The sequence below is a fragment of the Mobula birostris genome, chromosome 13 (assembly GCF_030028105.1).
Source record: "Mobula birostris isolate sMobBir1 chromosome 13, sMobBir1.hap1, whole genome shotgun sequence".
In the NCBI taxonomy this organism is placed as follows: domain Eukaryota; kingdom Metazoa; phylum Chordata; class Chondrichthyes; order Myliobatiformes; family Myliobatidae; genus Mobula; species Mobula birostris.
The window spans coordinates 53,228,141-53,249,561 of record NC_092382.1 but is presented as its reverse complement, the minus strand read 5'-3'; positions in this window follow the sequence as shown (position 1 = coordinate 53,249,561).

The window sequence follows — 21,421 nt, the reverse complement described above, 5'->3', positions numbered from 1 at the left end:
CATATTTTAGACTCTCTAAAAACAGGTCCTCTTTATCTCTGTTCAAATTCTACATTGCCGAATCCTAAGGCTATGTCCCCAATTTCAAGTCTCATCCACCAGTGGAAACAACTTTGCTGCCTCTATATTATCTATCCCTTTCATACTATATGTTTCTAAAGCGTGTAGCTCCAGGGAAGGGTCTTCAAAGGAACCCTGAAAACAGAAGAAAAAAAATATTAAAGATAGAAATAGAGCTGTTTCCGAAGATGCGAGCAAACTAGTCTCCATAAGGCGCCATCATCTTAAGCTGTTCCCTCTGATTATAAGAAATATACATTCACTCCATCACTAAGGCGTTAAAGACCATACTTCCGGATTGGAGGTCTGTGTGGCAAAGGTCCCAGTAAGGAGTCCAAATTTCTTACTTCAGCGGTGGTAATGGGGATTATTAAACCTGATACTATACAACAAATCGGTCACTTAACCTCAATCCTATCTTCCGTCAGTGATTGGAGGTGAGAGCCCGCTTAATTCGTTGGAGAGTTGATCACGTGGTGACGTCATGATTTCTATATGTTCAATATTAACTTGAGTACGATACATAACTGTCAGCGTCCGTCTGCTTTCGACTGAAAAGTATTTCCTAAATGTTGTATGACACTAATTATAGATTATTTGTTAACTGTTCAACGCTTAAGAGTATGTCATACTCTGCGATGGTTTTAAACGTGAACGCATTGAGAATGTAAAATATTGCACAAGGACTGGACATTTGTGAGTTCAGTTGAAAGAGAAACAGAGGTAATGTGTCTCTAAATCAAGGGAAAACGAGTCGTGTGATTTTTAGGATTGCATTGAAAAGATGTTTAAATTAATCCTTTCTTTGACAATAAGATCTCACTGCCTACAAATGTTTGCTTCATTGGTTGAAATAATTTTGCACGAAATGTGACTACCAGACTGCTTCGTTTTCCGAAATTGTATAAAGTCTTGGTGTATGGGGGCCGCAATCACACACATCTGGTTTCCCTTTGTTCTTTATCATATTTTATAAGGATTTTCACTCTAGGAATTAACTGTTTATTCTATACACGCGAGCTACTGGCGACAGTTTTGAAGGAAGAAACGTTGGAGCTTAGATTTTTGTTTTGCCTTACCGGCGTATTTAGATTGTATTCTTACATTTGTTTGCTTTGGTATTGTTTTCAGAGGGAGACCTATTCAACACTGGCCATGTGAAATCGAGGTTAAAGGGATCGAGATATGAGTGTATCTATTCCGGGTACCACAAACCCGCTGTTAAATGGTAAATTCATATTAAGACAAATTCGTGTATACTTGAATTGGGAATTTGAAATTCGCATTCTGGGAGGCTGGTTCATTTCGGGAGCAGAAAAGGATGCTGCTGAACTATTTGAAATGACGATTATAAGTTGTAGGGTTCCACTGGAAAAGATTGTTTTGATGAAATGGTAGCATCGACCCCGCAATAAATAAATGGGATTTCAGTTTAGATAGCGTGCAGTTTCAGTCCGGATTCAGTATTTTGCTTTCATCATCAGCCCTAACTCAGTAAGTTATCCAAGTGCTGCAGGACGGTCAAATTAATGTCGGTCTGTCGGAAAACTATAATAGCAGAGCCTAGATATAGTTGTAGGGTGGACTAAAGATTATACCTTCCTTGCGGAACGTTAACCACTGCCAAATCGGCCTTCCCTTGGTTAGCCAGTTCCGAATCTATGTTTCACTGGAACCCAGGCCAAATGACGTTCTGGATGCCTGCACCATACGGAACCAGTCAAACACCATAACAATTAATATACCTCAGATCGACTGTTCTGAATTCATCCGCCTACCTTTCACTTTTTCATGGAATTCATTCTGGTTCACAAGGGACGGCCTCCCTCTGAAAGCTACGCTGACTCGCCCCAATCAGGATAGGTATCTCCAGATACTCATAAATTCTGTCTCTAACAAACCTTTTCAATGGCTTGCCCACTACTGACCAAAGACTCACTGGCCTGTAATTCTCAGGACTACCTTACATGTCTTGAATAAATAAATAACATTTGTCATTCTCTGTGCCCAGCGATGACGCAAATGTCATGTCCAAAAGCCCAGCAATACCTTCGTTCGTTTTCACTAATTACCAGGAGAATATCCCATCTAGCACCGGGGAAAGATTTATTTTAATGTTTTGCCAGTTTCTAGCTCGTAATTCTAAGCGTCGGCATGTCCCAGTACAACTGCCCTTTTTTCGCTGTATCCACGTTAATCAATGTCAAACTCACTGGTGAATATCGAATCAGAGTATCATTAAGGGGCTGCAATGCCTCCTTGCTCTCCAGACACACACTCGCTCTTTTATCACTGATCTCTCCCTCTCTCTCGTTCGTCATCCTTCTGTTTCTCACCTACCTTCATGTGGCTCCACAAGGACTTCTCAGGTCCCCTTTTAATTCTTCTAAATCCATTGTTAATTCCCTTCTGGCTACATTGTGACTTTCCACAGCCCTGCCTGATCCTTTCTTCCAAAGCCTTAAGTATGTTTATTTCTTCTTCTTGAAGAGGTGTTCAATATCTCTTATCAACCAGGGTTACTGTACACGGCGACACACATCAAAGTTGCTGGTGAACGCAGCAGGCCAGGCAGCATCTCTAGAAAGAGGCACAGTCGACGTTTCAGGCCGAGACTCTTCGTCAGTCCTCAACTGAACTCTAGTCTGGTTCTCCATTAACAATCTCCACGATTCTACTGTGCATTTGAGGGAAGAAATCACTTCCCAAATTCGGCTAACAAGTTCCTACCTGATAGCATCAATTACACACATTCCATACTATCTTCTCCTATCCTAGCATAAGGTATTAGTCAATGTCAAACAGCTGTGCTCTATTGTCGTGAAATGCTGACCTGCGGAGAGATCTGTTAACTGATCCATTTCTTTATCCAGTACTAGTTCTAGGCTGGATTGTTCGCTAGACCGCCTCTCCGTTTATTGTGCCAGCACTCTTTCCTGGATACAACTGAGAAAATCTGTCACGTCTAAACTTTTAACCAGAGGAAGTACACATGAATATTAGTGAAGTTGCCTGTGCCAGCTGCGCGTTAATATGGCACCTGTGCAAAATCTATCTCCCGATCTGTCACTGTCTCTCTGTGTTGTTTTCGTTTTGGTGATGGGAGCTCTGTACATAATACTCTCAAACGAGTGTTTGTTCCCTTCCTGCTTCTGAGTTCTACTCACAGTCTATTAATAAACAAACCCATCACTGTGTCGTCCCTTTCCACAGCTGTGATACTATCGCACTCTTCCTGTATTTAAAACACGTTCTCTTTATTCTCTTTTACCTGACTATGAGCATTTGGAAACATCTCACCCCGAAGAACCCGGAAGTCATCCCTCCCCTACTGATTGAATTGACTTTATTTCCTCCGTCCTTCACATACATGAGGAATAAAATCTTTAGGTTACGTCTCCGTCTAAATGTGTAATGTGCAATCACAGTAATTTATAGTAAATAGAACAGTCAATGTAACATAGAAAAATACTCAAATCAGCGTGAGTTAATCAGTTTGATGGCCTGGTTGATGAAGTTATCCAGGAGCCTGCCAGTCCTGGCTTTTATTCTGCGGTACCTTTTCGTGGATGACTGTCAAGTCTCTGCGATAGTTTGGAAATCATTCACTTCAGGATAACCAGGCACATGACTGTTTGAATTTATGACATTATGCCAAACCTAATCATGTAATCTAAAACTGCGCTGAATACCAATTGGAGTGGGCATTATCTACACAGACGGCCATTTAACGTAAACACATACTTCATTCCACCCTTAAGCTCTTGCCTGAATTTCCTCTGTGTCAGTGTATAGATACAAGTATTGGTACACACACTGAGAGTCTGCAACATGAACCCAAATTGCTGTAGTATATATACCGGGGAACTCAAATATCTGTCCTGATAAAAGTAATTTTCCAATTGCCATTTCAGGGAATGAGCTACATAGGGCATCCAAAGTAATACGAAATTAGCAGAAATTGCAAACAGTAATATCATCGATTTTCTGCGGTTTTCTACTTCGGTATCTTTCAGATTATCGTTGCTCTTCCGAAGCCCTCTGCGGACTCTATTTGCCACAATGATAAGTCTTACTGTTAACCCATTGAACACTAGAATTAAGCCGATTGGTAGCAACGGTGTTAAAATGCTATCCAGTAATTCTAATCCTTTCCACACGGGTAAAGTAGCGTATTCCTGTGAGAAGGCGCAACGCCACGGTATGTTGTCAATAATGACGTAAGGTTCAAAGGCAAAGTAAAATGGGACACTTCTCCCGCAACTCACTATAACCACCGTCACCATAACCACCGTTGCTGTTCTGTCAGTGCAGTATCGTTCCCCGAGCTTTCGACAACATATGGCGACGAAATGATCGAAGGTAAAACTGACCGTAAACCAAACAGAACAGTCCCTCGTCACAACAAATAATACAAGTGTTAGAGCGCATACAGGAGTGATGAGCAGGGATTTAGAATAAATGTGGATATTGTTGGTCTGTTCCACTAAAGCATGAACGATAACCACCATCAGATCCGCTGTTGCCATTCCAACCAGGTAACGGGTGATGCATTTGGAGAGTCCGCACCTTCCCCGTGGTAGGATCACAATCGCTGTTAAGTTAACTACAGGAAATTTGGAGAATGAAAAAAAACACAGAATTACCGTTAGCTGCAAATGTCCGAAGTCCCACCATTTTTCTAGGGTATGTTTTTTTTTGGAAGTGAAAAGCAGAAATTCAATTTGTGCGGACTCTGTCCGTGCACTCCGACTGGACAATAATGGACAGAATTTGCAATGGGGTGGCGACTTTCCGACAGATTAGAGCCGGGAATCTGATTTCCACGTCATGTCCCGGTGACGGTCGATGGCTCAGTAAACACCATTTCCATTGTTGAGGTGCAATAGCTGAAGGGTTTATTTGTGGTGACATCATGAGATTTAATGCATAAGTTATAATTTAACGTTTTATGGAAGAGCAGACCTGAGCGTCGATATTCGACTGCCAGGGCAGGTGAAACAGCTTCCCATCTGGAAAAGCAACCACTGTCGGCTCAGAAAGCCGAGCAAGGAGAAACTATGGAACTATGGCAATATCGGCACCAACGCAATTGACAAAAGAAATAAAAAAAAATTACATAGAAAAGATATGGATTCTGAATAAAGAAACTATCATCTGCTTGAATCTTCAATTCTGGAAGCAGATTTCAGACGAAGGTAGCATCTGTGCTCAGTAAAAGTCTAAACAATGCAGCGGAACGAAAGCGAGATGACGACAGCACCGTACATATAGTGACCAGCTCCAGTATCTTACCAGGGATACCGATCACTACAATGGCAGGATAGAAAACGCCCGCGATGTAGTAAATCGCTGCATAGCCCATATTCCGTCAGAGGCAGCGTTCAGTTGCACGGAACGATCCAACTGCTCATATGAACTGGTGACTGGTTTTACAGAGTTATATACAAGGGAGAGCAATTCCACTGAGGCAATTAGTGTGGTTATCACATCTTCGCATTAGGGACGACCAGCTGCACAAACACTTACATTAAGGTGTTTTTCTTCCTCTATCACCGTGCCATGAATTCGTCTCCTGAAGGGATGTCACAAGTTATTAACTTTTAAACAGAAGGTAATATGAACGTTGCCATTGTACTTTCCAAGACATCTGACGTCAGCTGCTGAAGTGGGACATTTTCTGATCAGTGTTCTTTTTAACATAGGCAATCATCCTGAGCAATTAATATGGACAATCAACTTCAAACAGATTCATTTTGTCCCATTCAGAAGAGCACGTTCGATTCTGACATTGAGGGCGGGACATTGGCTCGACAGGTGAAATAGAGTACAGTTTATTGAGGGGGAAGATAGGTTCATTTTTTTCTGTCGCTTGTTCCAGTCATTTCGAGTCATTTGAATGACGAATGTCACAGTGTCAGCTGATGACATGTATCACAATAAAACACGTTATACTTATGTTGTGAGCATATAAAAGAGATCGAGAGCAATATTACAGGGAGCTGTGATAATTAAAACGCGAATTTAGAAGCGTCTTGTGGACGGATTGATGTACGTTCTTTTCTGGATTAGCAGAGAGTGGATAGTTAATTCTTTGACTGCGACAAGTGTAGTGCAGGGACTGGTGTTAGGCCCGTTGTTATTTATCATGTAGTTAATGACTCAGATGTCGATGTAGATAACTGAATCAGAAGAATTGCGGACGAATCCTAGGTTAGGGGCGTTGTTCCAGCCAGGAACTCTAACCAAGCTTGTAGTTTGATGTTGACCGGCTGGGAAATGGGTTGAAATATGGCAAATTTAATTTAATACAGGCAAATATGCGTTGTGAAGAAAGATACAACCGGTTAAGTCGCATATATTGAATATTTGGTCTTTAGTGTAGAGTATGTTTTAAAAAAAAACTGGAGATACGGCAATGTGGCGTCAAGGGCAGATCGGCTCGTTTTGAGCTCTGGTCACATTGGCCTTCACAATCAGATCACGGAGGACACGAGTTGGGACGTTATGTTGAAGCTGTACAACACGTTGGTGAGGTCATAGGTAGAATATCGTGGGCTGTTCTGGCCACCTACTTAGAGTTTTGAAATACCAATAAGCTTCAAAGAGTGCAGCGATAACTAGAAAGGAAGAGTTCAGGAAATGAACAGGATGAATGCATGCAGATTTTCCCCACCCAGCGTCTATATTATAAACACTATAGAGAGGGTGCGTAGATACTAGAGAGAGAGTGCAGAAGAGATTTACAAGGATGTTTCCTGGATTGGAGAGCGTACCTGAGGAAAACAGGTTGTGTGTACTTGGCCTTCTCTCCCTGTAGTGACGGAGGATGAGAGGTGACCTGATAGAGGTGTACAGTTTAAGATGATGAGAGTCATTGATCGTGTGGATAGTAAATGGTTCTTTTATTCCCCCAGGGGTGAAATGGCGAACACAAGATGGTATAGTTTGAAGGTGCTTGGAACTAGATACAGAGAGCATATCAGACGTGCGTTTTTCACACAGAGAGTGGTACATGGAATGCACAGCCGGCGGCGGTGGTGAAAGCGGATACAGTACGGCGTTTTAACAGCCTTTTGGACAGGTACATAGAGCTCAGAAAAATAGAGGGCTATGGCGTCGGGAAAGTCTAGGGAATATCGAGAGTAGGTTACATATTTGGCACAGCATTGTGGACTAAAGTGTCTGAAATACGCTGTAGATTTCTATCTTTTATGTTCTATCCTTTGAATGAATTTACAACTACAGCTCTTAGGCTTGGGGAGAAAGTTGGAATATGCAAGAAGTGTATGTAGAAGAAGATATTCACCTAGAGGGTCGAGCGAGTGTGAAAGGAACTGAAAGCGTAACTGGCAGATGTAGATTCAATTGGATCATTTCAGTGGAGGTTGTGTGGGTACGTGGATGAGAGAGGGACAGAGGGTGCAGATAAATGGGGCGGGGAGGAGGATCACAGAGGGATGACCTAGATGGAGCCTATTCCTCTGTCGTAATATTCTGTGACTTCATGGTTACCTCTGTCCCATTTCCCTAGTCAGTGTCTTCTCATTTTCCACATCGTCACCAATATCAGTATGTGCAGAACAGAGGGCGTGTTCAAGCGCACCTTTCAAGCTCATTTCCTTCTGCTTTTGTAGTACAAACTACTCCGTGCCTATTGTGGAATTCGTACCGATGAGCGGCTTCTGGGCTTATAGTGAAAACAGAGTCTCACCACTCTGCATCCACTGTAGAACTTGTACCAATGTGTGGCCCTCGGTTGCCTGGAGAAAGTCTCACGTCTGTATCTAACGTGGAACTGGTATCGATGTGCGGCCCACAGCTCACTGGAGGATGACTTACCGCTCTGTATCCATCGTGGAACTCTTAATGGTCCGTGGCCGCCTTCTTATTTGAAAATATCACAGTGCTGATAAAACGCTTTTCACTTTCACACTTTGTACACGATTTGTGAGGCTGACTGGGCTAGTCTCTCCGTGTGATTCACCTTTAAAAACAGGCATTTCAGAAGTTTCTCCAGATGTTCCTCCGTGCTTCTCACGTCTAATGACATCTTGTCCTATATAACATACCTAACATGCTGCAGAATCAATACCTTACATGTGTAATCATTAATAACATTTACAGTACCTTCACAGCAGGAGATGGCTATGTGATTTGGACAGAATCTTCGTGCAACTTATCGTTCAGAGGAGAGGGTTGTACGGTCAATGTACCAACGAGTAACAGAAACATCAGTGGACATAAAGACATTTGTTGTTAGTTTCGTACTCGCATCAGGTGTCGCCCAGAGAATAAGGAGAAACATTCACTCATTGTTTTTTATTCATCACATTGGGCCGTGTTTATATTTCCGGGCACCCGCATATTTGTATTTTCGTATATCTAAAGGAAATCCAGTGTTGTTTATTTTCAAGTCCTGTTACAGAATTATATTTAGTGGGTTCGTGGATAAAGAACCGCGATGACAAAAATAGATGCATCTTGTGTTCAGTAGGTTCAGATAATGGAAACCACCGGGGAACATGAGAACGCCGAGCTTTCATCACCTTTACACAACCGATATGATTTTCTCCGATGTCTCTTACCAGCAATAAAATAGAGAATATAATTATTAAAATACCCTATATACGTGTAAACATACGTTAGGTATGCTTAACCTTTGAAAACAAAATCTGTATTCTGCGAATAAATGTGTAAGCTTTCTGTAGTCAGGCGTGTGAGGATGGTTTTTCAGGATGGTCAATGAGAGGTATCTAAGGACACGGACCGACGGTATATTTACCTGCTAGAAAGTGTTGTTCTGCCAACTCTGCAACAAAATTCCAGATGGTGTCTCTCCGGTGAAAACAACTACTTTCATTGTCATCCTGAAAATGTTGATTTTGTACTGGTCAAATAAATATCGTGAACATTTATTATGCTAAATATCATCAACTACCACCAGCAATGAAATACTAACGGCTCAGTGAAACGTGGGTCTTTCCCCTTCAGGAACACTTATACATATCCTTCATTTTACCAGTGTAAAATCTCCCTGTCGTTAACAGGAAAACATTGTTCTCTTGCAAAGCTCAGATTTGATACTTTTTAGTGCATGCTATGAAAGTGACTAATTATTAATATTTATCAAACTAGCAGCTCAAGTTTCGTGCCAAAATAAAATCTCCAAAACCCTTCATTTTAAAATGTTATAAACAGTAACTTATTTGTACCTCTGGTGGCGGGCTTGTCGTACTCTACCCAGAGACAGCTCGTCCAATTCAACGAAGGGCAAAACAAGGCACGGAAGGCGTCTCGGCATCACCGCGGCCGAGGAAGTCTCCAATCTTGACGTTCTTTCCTGCTATTAGACCAGGACTTTAGAGGCCGAGAGAGTGGAACTGCCCCGGTGCAACGGATTTTTCACCGTGAAATTCTTCCTTCACAGGCTAAGCCACCGTCGGAAACGACGGGCAATCAACACTAACAAACAATAATTAAAAGGGAACTAGAAGTAAAACAACAAACCAAATCATATAGGACATAATCCATTGATATTCTTCCAGGATTTTACCTAGCACGCTTTTCACAATTATTTCGGGTATACATTTGTTTGCTAGCTATGATTCTGCATATTGCATAGAAATTGTCACCACGGCTATTTCAAAGAAAGACGTTTTCATTTTATCGTCAATGGACGCATCTAAATACAGTAGGTAAATAGGTGCATAGATAGACAGATTGAGAAGGATTACATTTATGAGACAAAAAATCTGATTCCGTTTCTGGGCGGTGGGGTTATTTTCCACCTTCCAAAGGATCCATTACTGCAATGAACAGGACTGTCACAGGTCTACAGAAACATAACTGCCCCTCGCCGTGTTATCAATGGTTATTCTGACATGCCAGTGACCACGTGGACATTGTCTCTGCTTGGCCAGATCCCTCAATTGTGCAATGTTATTATCACATCTCATTTGGTCCCAGGATGTCTCCACACAAAGCGTATCACTGCTTATTCAGAACCATCTCCAAGTATACTGGTAAATCCATTGTTTGTGCAACCTCAAGATGGACACAGCGCAAACAAGATGTATGACCAATAAACCTTAACTATCTCTATTTATATAAAAATTGCTGTTCAGAAGAATCACACAATTAGCAATGATGTCCTGCAATCAATGATCAGACTGTCGCTGGATATCAGAACATATTGTTTATGCATTTGATTGTCAATGCCCGCTCCCTTGCAGCAAATAAAAACACGAATTACAATCTGCAGAATCAACACCTCAGATGTGTAATCATTAATGGCATTCATAGTACCCTGCACAGCAGGAGATGGCTATATGATGTGAACAGAATCTCCGTGCAACTTGTCGTTCAGAGGAGAGAGTTGTACGGTTAATGTACCAACCAGTGACCGAAACATCAGTGGACAGAAAGACATTCAACCCGGTCTTTTATTGCTAGTTTCGTATCCATTTCAGTTGTGGCCCAGCGGTTGAGGAGAAATATTCACTCTTTTTTTATCTATCGTCACATGGGGCCGTGTTTATATTTCCGGGCACTGGCACATTTTTATTTTCGTATATCTAAAAGAAATTCAATGTTATTTATTTGCAAGTTCTGTTACATGCTTATATTCAGTGGGCTGGCGGACAAAGAACCGGAACGTCTTGTCTCCCTTTCTCTTCACCATTTACACCTCGGACTTAAACTACTGCACAGAGTCTTGTCATCTTCAGAAGTTTTCGGATGACTGTGCCATAGTTGGATGCATCAGCAAGGGAGATGAGGCTGAGTACAGGGCTACGGTAGGAAACTTTGTCACATGGTGTGAGTAGAATTATCTGCAGCTTAATGTGAAAAAGACTAAGGAGCTGGTGGTAGACCTGAGGAGAGCTAAGGTACCGGTGATCCCTGTTTCCATCCAGGGGGTCAGTGTGGACATGGTGGAGGATTACAAATACCTGGGGATACGAATTGACAATAAACTGGACTGGTCAAAGAACACTGAGGATGTCTACAAGAAGGGTCAGAGCAGTCTCTATTTCCTGAGGAGACTGACATCCTTTAACATCTGCTGGATGATGCTGAGGATGTTCTACGAGTCTGTGGTGGCCAGTGCTATCATGTTTGCTGTTGTGTGCTGGGGCAGCAGGCTGAGGGTAGCAGACACCAACAAACTTATTCGTAAGGCCAGTGATGTTGTGGGGATGGAACTGGACTCTCTCACGGTGGTGTCTGAAAAGAGGATGCTGTCTAAGTTGCATGGCATCTTGGTCAATGTCTCCCATCCACTACATAATGTACTGGGTGGGCACAGGAGTACATTCAGCCAGAGACTCATTCCTCCAAGATGCAGCTCAGAGCGTCATAGGAAGTCATTCCTGCCCGTGGCCATTAAACTTTACAACTCCTCCCTTGGAGGGTCAGACACTCTGTGCCGATAGGCTAGTCCTGGACATTTCATAATTTACTGGCATAATTTACATATTACTATTTAACTATTTATGGTTCTATTACTATTTATTATTTATGGTGCAACTGTAACGAAAACCAATTTCCCCCTGGGATCAATAAAGTATGACTATGACTATGACTATGAATGACGAAAATAGGTGCAGCTTGTGTTCAGTAGGTTCAGATAATGGAAATTACGGGAGAACATGACAATTCCGAGCATTCATCACCTTTACACAACCGATATGATGTTCTCTGATGTCTCATACCAGCAATAAAATAGTGAATATAATTGTTAAAATACCCTGTGTACGTATAAGCATATGTGAGGTATTCTTAACCTTTGAAAAAAAAATGGTGCTGTACGCTGCGAATAAATGTGTAAACTTTCTGTAGTTTCAAGCAGATGGTGTAGAACAAACAACACGAGAGAATTATTCTACATCACTAGTCAGATTAATTACAGTCAAGGTGAGAAGTAGTTAACCCATTATAGTTCGTCAATTGCAGAATTACGAGATGCGTTCAGTTATATGCTTGTGTACAGTAAAATTGAGACAGTTTTTAAAGATTTTGAAATAATTTGAAAATATTGCTCGAATAAGATAAAACATGGCAAGGAACAGAATGAACTGGTCTCTGCAGGATGAGCAGTAACATGATTCAGACAAGTCTAGTTCAGGGATTAGTGTTAGGCCCGTTGCTATTTATCACGTAGTTAATGAATCAGATGTCGATGTCGATAACAGAATTCGAAGAATTGCGGCCGACTCCGAAGTTAGGGGCGTTGTTCCAGCCAGAAACTCTATCCAAGCTTGTAGCTTGCTGTTGACTGGCTAGGAAATGGGCTGAAACATGGTAGATGGCATTTAATACAGGGAAGTGTGAGATGGTCTGCGTTTGGAGAAAAGATACAGCAGGTTTCGGTGCACATATTGAATATGTGGACTTCAGTGTGCAGTGCTTAAAAGGAGACCTGGAGATACAGGTCCATAATTCCGGGAAAGTGGCGTCACGGGCAGATCGACTCGTATTGAGCTCTGATCACATTGACCTTCACAATCAGATCAGGGAGTACACGAGTTGTGACGTTTTGTTGAAGCTGTACAACACACTTGGTGAGGCCTTAGGTAGAACATCGTTTATCTGTTCTGGCCACATACTTACAGTTTTGAAATATCAATAAGTTTCAACATATCCAGCGATAATTTGAAAGGAAGTGTTGGGGAAATGAACAGGGTGAATGCACGCAGATTTTCCCCATCCTGCGTGTATACTATAGAGACTATAGAGAGGGTGCGTGGATACTAGAGAGAGAGTGCAGAGGAGATTTACAAGGGTGTTGCCTGGAATGGAGGCCGTAGCTTAGGAGAACAGCTTGAGTGGACTTGGCCTTTTTCCCTTGTAGTGACGGAGGATGAAATGGAAACATAGAAAACCTACAGCACAATACAGGCCCTTCGGCCCACAAAGCTGTACCGAACACGTCCTTACTATCGAACTACCTAGGCTTACCCATAGCCCTCTATTTTTCTAAGCTCCATGTACTGTGACAAGAATACACATAGATTAAGATGTTAGATGTCCTGTGTGATCAGCAGTTGCTCTGCCACCTGTCTTCCGGAGAGAGAGAGATAAGGAAAACAACGGAGCAGCATTTGGGGATGTGTAATGAAGGGACGGGAGAGAGAGTAACAGAACTGAACTTTGCGTCACTTTGAAACTGGTCATTTACCCCTAGACAACGATAGAGCTTGATTGATCCTGTTATCTTAATTCTGTGTACATGTATGTTTATCATTGCTGAACTGTTGCATTTATTATCGTTTTGATTAGAGTACTGTGTTCCTTGTTTCTTTAATAAAACTTTCTTAGTTCTAGTAATCCAGACTCCAACTGAGTGATCCATTTCTGCAGGTTTGGCAACCCAGTTACGGGGTACGTAACAGTACCCATCCAGGAGTGTCTTAAAAGACCCTATTGTATCCGCCTCCGGCACCGCCGCCTGCAGCCCATTCCACGCACTCACCACTCTCTGCGTTAAAAAAGATCTTACTGACATGTGACTTAGGGGTTTATAAGATGAAGAGAGTCATTGATCGTGTTGATAGTCAGAGATTTTTCCTCCCAGGACCGAAATGGCTAACACAAGGGGCATAGTTTTTAAAGTGCTGGGAAATAGGGACAGAGGGTAAACCAGGGGTAAGTTTTTCACATGTAACGGTCTTTGCCCCCACCGACCCACCGTTGCCTAGGGTGAATAGCCGTCGACCCTGCCAAACAGTGCAATTGCTTTGGTGCGGGTAAGGTGTGAGTCGCCCAATGAACAGCCAGAACACAAATATGAAACAATATACCAAGTGCGAGTAAAGAATTATACATTCTAGCAAATATTTGGTGATGGGTTAGTAGAGTTAAAAATACACGTGGACGAAGATGTTAACTGTCCTGTGCTGTCACCAGTGGGTTCATCAGTTGATATGAGTCCTGTCTTCAGAAGTTTCGGCCCGCTTATGATCAAGACTCCCTCGAGGTGGTGGGCCAGCAGTGCTAAAGCACCACCTCCCACTGGTGAGTTTAAAAACTTGGCGTCTGCCTCTATCAGAGTTGTTGGCGGTCACTTCAGGTGTCTGAGCAACTACTGAAGGGTTTGCAAGATATGTATACACTGTCTGACTATCTGCCCCTCTGGACATATTTGGTCAACACCCATGTTGATCCTTTCTTTGCTGCCTCAGCTGCAGCCCTGCTGGTTGACTTGATCTCTCTTCTAGTAAAGCCGAGGTCACGCAGCCACTTCTGGAAAGTGAACGCAATCAACACACTGCAACCTACTTCGAATGGATAGCGTGAGACCTTCCACCCTCTGTCTCTGCACTCTGATCTTAATTCTGCATGCTTGGTTAGCTTGCGCTCATGGGCTTCATCGATGTTGTCTTCCCAGGGGACTGTGAGTTCACCAATAACCACTTCTCTACTGGTGTCAGACCATACTATTATACCTGGGTGCAATGTGGTGAAAGTTATTTGCTCCGGGAAACTGCCTTTCCCGTCCAGGTGGGCCTTGACACACCAATCATTGGCTGAAGAAATTATGCCTGATCATGAGCCTGCGCTGCACACCCTGGACTTGGAGCCTTCTTTCACAAATGATATGCGATTTTCTGTGCAGCATGGGGCAATGAGATAAGTTGTGCTGCAGTACTCTCTGCTCAACCACTTCTGTTACAACTTTGAGAACGTTGTCATGTCTCCAAGTGTACATGGCGCTGGAGAGATTGACTCTGCATGCACTCAAAATCTCAAAATATGTTGAAGTGTTCCCTTCTCGCCACAAGCAGCACACCTGTAATCTATTTATTTTTTTGCGGTGTAATATATAATTGGTGTAAAAGATTATTGTACTAATCTAAGTCGAACGTTTATTGTATGTGTCATATTGTCAAGACGCAGTCTTGACCAATTTGTTTCATCAATATTAATATTCAGATCCGTTTCCGTTTCCCATTTTTGTTTTGACTTGTGGATTCCTTGTTTAATTGTCTGTTTTTAATCAAATTATACATAAAAGAAATATTTTTTTAATTTTTTCTTTTTGAGTTAAAATTTCAATTTCATTGGGTTTTTGGCAAAAACATTGTTTGACCCAGTTTGCCTTTTAAATAAGCCCTTAATTGAAGGTAACAAAAGAAAGTGTTATTTGATATTTTGTATGTATTCTTTAGTTGTTCAAATGCCATCAATATACCCCGTTCATAACAGTCTCCTATAGATCTAATCCCTTTTTGGTACCAATTATATAAAAGTTGATTATCCATTGTAGAAGGAATAAGTCTGTTTCAGATCAAAGGTCTCCTTGCTAATAAAGATTTCTTTATTTCATTATCAATGTTTATCTTATTCCATAGATTTCCATAGATCAATCAAATGTTTTAATATAGGAGATCCTTTCTTTTCCTGTATCCATTTAGATTCCCATTTATATATAAAATCTTCGGGTGTATTTTCGGGTGTATAAATAGATTAAATTCAAACTTATCTCATCTATGCTTTCGGTTAATCAAGAAATTGGTACTTTCTTACATTCTACCTGGTCTTGTTCCAAAATTCAACCTTTTTGGATAAATTTAAGATTTTTATTGGAACAAATTACTGGAACTCAACTTCCACATAACCCTATATTGTTTCTATTAGGTGATATTGAAGAGATAAAACCGAAACTTAAACTGAATAAATATCAGAAAGAATGTATAAAAATTGCATTGGCAGTAGCCAAGAAGGCTATAGCAGTTACTTGGAAATCGGATTCGTATTTAAGTATGAATCGTTGGAATAATGAAATTTCTAGTTGTAGTCTACTCGAAAAAAATTACTTTTAAGAGATAAATATGATACATTTTTGGATATTTGGCGCCCTTATTTACAAAAGATAGGATGGCATATTTAGTTGCTCCGATGATAAAGATGTTGGTCCCTTGGGGAAAGTAATAAACAAATATACTAAATTAATTTTGAATCCCATGGAGCATGTGGAAACCTTCCACTATCCAGGCAGTTCTTCTTTCTTTTTTTTTTCTTTTTTTTTCAGGTAGGGGTATATATCGGGGGGAAGGGTTAAGGGGATGGGGAGGGTATATATTATCATTCTATGCAATCACTTCGAAAACTCAATAAAAATTATATTTTAAAAAAAGCAGCACACCTGTCTGTCTTATCTTCATACCAGGTGCTGAGGTTGGCAGGTGTTGGGAGCAGATCGTACGCTGCTCTGCATAGAACAGGAATGCGGAGCGGTTCCATCTGCCGCAGAACATTCCAAGATAGATGTCGTTGTTCAACACTTTCCCACCAGGTCCAAGCCCCTTGTTTGGCCAGGCCAGGGGTTTTAGCTAACCTCTTCTCCTCTTCTACCTCTCGTATTTCTTGTGTTACAAGCTCAAGGCGCTCCTTATCTGTAGAAGATGACCACCACTTGTGGGTTGTCCATCCAAGTCCCTGGTGGCCTAGCTGGATAGCCCCAACCGTCTCCTTGTGCTTCAATCTAGACTCTGCCTCATCAACTGCTACACGGGCTGACCACTTCCTGCCTGATCGCACATCCGGCTGGGTGTTCCTGATGACAGGGTCTTTTGAGTCTCGAAGCATCCAGAATGATCTTACCTTGACTACCTTGACCTCTTCCACAAGGGATTGCACTGGGATGGTAAGCTTTGTCTGGCTACTGTGGATTGCAACATTGGTGAGGCTGTTCGGTGCTCCAAGCCACTTCTTCACATACTTGTTGATCTTCTGTTCCATTGCCTCAACGTGTGACATTGCCACTTCATAGACAGTTAGTGGCCACATTATCCACGGCATCAGTCCGTACTGCAAGCACCACAACCTCAACTTGCCAGGAAAGCCACACTTGTCAACAGACATCAGACCTCTGCTGATCTATTCTCCTGTCTCTTGAACCCTCTTGGTGTCTTTCAGCTCCTCTGTGGAAATAACTACAAAAAAAAAGAATAGGCGCCACATATGTAACTTATCAGTCTTGTGAACATAGGATTTTAATATGTTGGAGCTCACGCCTCTGATTCCCTCCACACGTCCTTCCGAGACTTCGGCCACCCTCCGAACCCCCGAGGTCCGGTGTCCGCCGCCCTGGAACCACTGTCCGTTCCACACACATCCGTCCTCTCCGCTCGCCTCTCGAAAAGCCCGCGCTCCTCAACTCAGCACACATATATAAGATAACATAACATGACTTCCATTGGCTAACAAATGAATACAATTTCCATTATCTCCCTGTATAACCCAAACATTGCTGTTACAGAGAACCCCTTGCTCAGCAGTTAACATTACGAGAAACCATTTTGATATAACACTTCAGAGAAGCCATTTTGGTAATAAGCGATCAACAGTTAACCGTCCACCTAGCATATTGAGAGACCAACATTCCACCCCGCCCCACCGAAATGTCATGTTCTCATCACATTCAGATCATTCGCCATCCCTTCCTGCAGAACGCACAGCCCAATCCACGTGCAGAAAGCAGTGATCTGACTCCCCAACACAGTGAAGATCAGACCTTGTTGCCCGGGTGCTACATAAGCCAACCTCTCTGGGGGTTTCCGACGCCTCTAAGGCCTACGCACCCCCTTGTCTACCCCTTCTGCCTCGGACACTACAGGGGACCCTTTTAAACTACGAGGCAAATCCTCCCCCGAGCGGTCACCAAAGCCCCTCTGCACCTCGGAATCCTCTATCTTTTGTCCAGGCCCTACATTCTCTCCTCCAGAGCCCTGTTGTGCCACGGACTGCCCCTCACTAGCCCACTCTGACCCAGTGGGGGAAAGGCCAGGAGTCTCTTTCTCCGTCCCTTGGAGCATCAGCGAACGGCAGAATGTACCAACCATCCCAGTCATCATCTTCCAAATCAGTATTCCTCACAGGGGCTGGGCCTGGGCCCGTCTCTCCAGGGGTGGGCACGTTCTCCACCCTGCGGGGACGCAGAGTCCTGGCACGGTGTGCAGCCACCTCTTCAGGCTCCTGCTCTACCTGCACATCTTGCCCCAGCGGCAACAGGTGAATCCGATGGAGAATCTTGACAGGCCCCTTTCCATCCTCAGGCCATACCCGGAAAACCGGCAGGTTTGGCATTTAACTCTCCATCACATAGGGCGTGGCTGCCCAGCGATCAGCCAGTTTGTGTTTTCCCGGTAATCCCAGATTCCTGATGAGGACTCGGTCTCACGGCAGGAGTTGAGTGAACTTTACTTTCTGGTCGTACCTCCTCTTATTTCCCTGATTCTGTCGCGCGGCTGCCTCCCCGGCCAACTCGTAAGCTCTTTTCGGTTCTTGCCTCATATCAGACACATACTTCAAGTAAGGCTTCGGTGACACCTCACCCGCATCAGCCCCGAAACAAACGTCAATGGGCAGCCTGGCCTCGCGCTCAAACACGACATAATAGGGCGAGTAACCAGTAGCTTCATTGCGTGTGCAGTTGCAACAGTGAACAAGATGCCCAATATGTCGACTCCAACAATTCTTTTTGCTGATCTCCAGAGTCCCGAGCATGTCTAGTAGTGTCCGATTGAACCTTCCCGGCTGGGGATCCCCCTGCGGATGATAGGACGTGGTCCTCGATTTCTCAAGCCCCGGCATGCCCAGCAACTCATAGATGAGCTTACTCTCAAAGTCCCGTCCCTGGCCACTATGGATCCGCCGGGGAAGACCAGAATGCACAAAATACTTCTCCCATAGCACTTTCGCCATGGTGGTCGCCCTCTGATCCTTGGTAGGGAAAGCTTGAGCATACCTGGTGTAGTGGTCTGTGAGGACCAGGACATTTGCTGTGTTGGTGACATCGGGTTCTATGGACAGGAAATCCATACACACCAGGTCCAAAGGCCCCGCACTGTGCTAGTGGGACAAAGGGGCAGCCTGCCCGGGCAGCGTCTTCCCTCGTATGCAGCGAATGAAGGACGTGCAGTATTCTTCAACCTCCGTCCTCATTCGGGGCAGTAAAACCTATCCTTGAGCAATCCATAGGTATTTTCAACCCCCAAATGCCCAGAGTCATCAAGGAGAGACTTCAACACAACCTTCTGATACTTCTCTGGCAGGACCAGCTGCCAACACCGAGCTCGGTCCGGGCTGACGTTACCCGGTATAATAATTGGTTCTTCAACCTCAACCGAAGCCATTCCTTCAGAACAGGGATGCGGGACCGTGCTTGGTCTTCTCCGTCCATGTCACATCCCCCTCTTCCAAGGCATGCCAGACCAGGCCTATGTCCGGGTTATCTTGCTGAACAGTGGCCACTTCCCCAGGGCTTAACCCCAGCAACTGCGTGGTCTTCAGAGCAGTCATGTCACAGTACACTAGAGGCAGAGCATCATTGGATGTCCCCAATGAGTTCACTGCTCGATACGGCCTCTCCTTCTCCTCAGCCTGCACGATGATAGCAAACTCGCACATCACCTTCACCTCGGATGCAGGAACCCTCTCCCACTCCTCGTCCTTCCCCAGCTCCTCATGGCCCCGTCAGGACAGCGCATCCGCGTCGACATTCTGGCTCCCCGGCCGGTACTTCAGGCTGAAATCATATTAAGACAAAGCTGCCAGCCACCGATGGCCCGTGGCATCCAGTTTCGCCGAGGTCAGGATGTAAGTGAGCGGGTTGTTGCCTGTCCGCACCTCAAACTTGGCCCCGTAGAGCTAGTCACTCAGCTTATCCACCACCGCCCATTTCAACGCCAGAAACTCCAACTTGTGGGAGGGGGATAGTTTCTCTCCGATGGCGACAAACTCCGGCTGACAATTGCCACAGGCCTCAGGCCAGCGCCCTGATCCTGATACAAAACGGCCCCCAACCCCTCACGGCAGGCATCGGTGTGTAGCACGTCGGGCAATCGGGGGTCTGCAAAAGCCAGTACCGGCGCCTGAGTCAGCATCTCCTTCAGCGAATGGAAAGCCGCTTCACGTTTGTCATCCCATCTCTGTCCGGAGGGCTCTGATGGGTTCAAATATTCTCCATCCTCCCGTCCTTTCCTCCCCTTCCCCCTCTGTCCCAGGGGAGGGTAGCCACGCAGGAACTGGTTCAACTGATGACTCACCCCGGCGTAGCCCTTCAGGAGTCTCCGATAGCACCCACAGAACCCCAGGAACGAGCGCAGAGCGCTCATGGTCTGGGACCTCGGCCACATGGTCACCGCTTCTATCTTAGCCGGGTCTGTAACTACTCCATTCGCTAGACTATGTGCCCAACATAGCCAACAGACGTCTGGCAGAACTGACACCTGTCCAGGGAAAGTTTTAACCCTTCCTGCTTCAGACGGCTGAGCACCTTCATTAGTCTCACTTCGTGTTCTTCCAAGGTGAATCCAAATACTATGAGGTCGTCCAAATATACGAGCACTTCGAGCAGGTTCATATCCCCCACTGTCTTCACCATGACCCTACGGAAAGTGGCAGGGGTCACCGATATGCCATGGGGCATCCTTCCGAACTGGTAAAATCCCAGAGGGCAAATGAAGGCCGTCTTCTCCTTATCGGTCTTACTCATCGGGATCTGGTAATATCCACTCCTCAAATCCAACACGCCAAACCACTTCGCCCCACTCAGACAAGCCAGCGCGTCTTCGACCCGGGGAACTGTGTACTGATCAGGGACCGTGCGCCTGTTCAGTGTTCTATAGTCCACACACATACAAACCTTCCCATTCTTCTTCCAGGCCACTACGATAGGAGACGCATAAGGACTTCAGGACTCTGTGATGATCCCAGCCTCCTTCAACTTGCACAAATGCTGCCGCACGTCTTCCACATCTGCAGGGGCCAGTCTCCGTGATCGTTCTCTGAACAGATAATTCTCAGTCACCCGTATGGTGAGGCGAGTGCTCCTGGAACAACCCACATCAGATTCGTCAATGGAAAAAATATCTGTCATCGTCAACATCTTCTCCACCAGCCTCCGCTTCCAACCCTCCGGCACAGGGGATGCCTCAAAGTTAAAAGCTTCAGCTGTCACTTTAGGCCGTTTTCCCGACAGCTCTCCCCAGCTGGCCTCACGGGGGCGCTATGCATCACCATCAGCAGAAACAAATGCGTCAGAGGCAGCCCCCGCTTAAAGGTGACCTCTCGCGCAGTCGTGTTCCTGACGGTCACCACCAGCCTGCGTGCCTGCACCACCGAGGGCTTCTGCAACTCGGGTCTCACCAGCACCCCAGCAGGGAATCTCGACGCCCCCTCAAGGTCTTCCGAGGTGTCCACTAAAAGGGCTTCACCCTCAGGCACTCCCGGGAATCTAGGGATCCCCATCACACTTGCTACTTCACCGGGCCGTACCGCCCTGGGCTTCGACTGGGCACACAACACAGTGACTCATTCACACGCCGCATCCAGCCCCGGGTGACCCCACGCT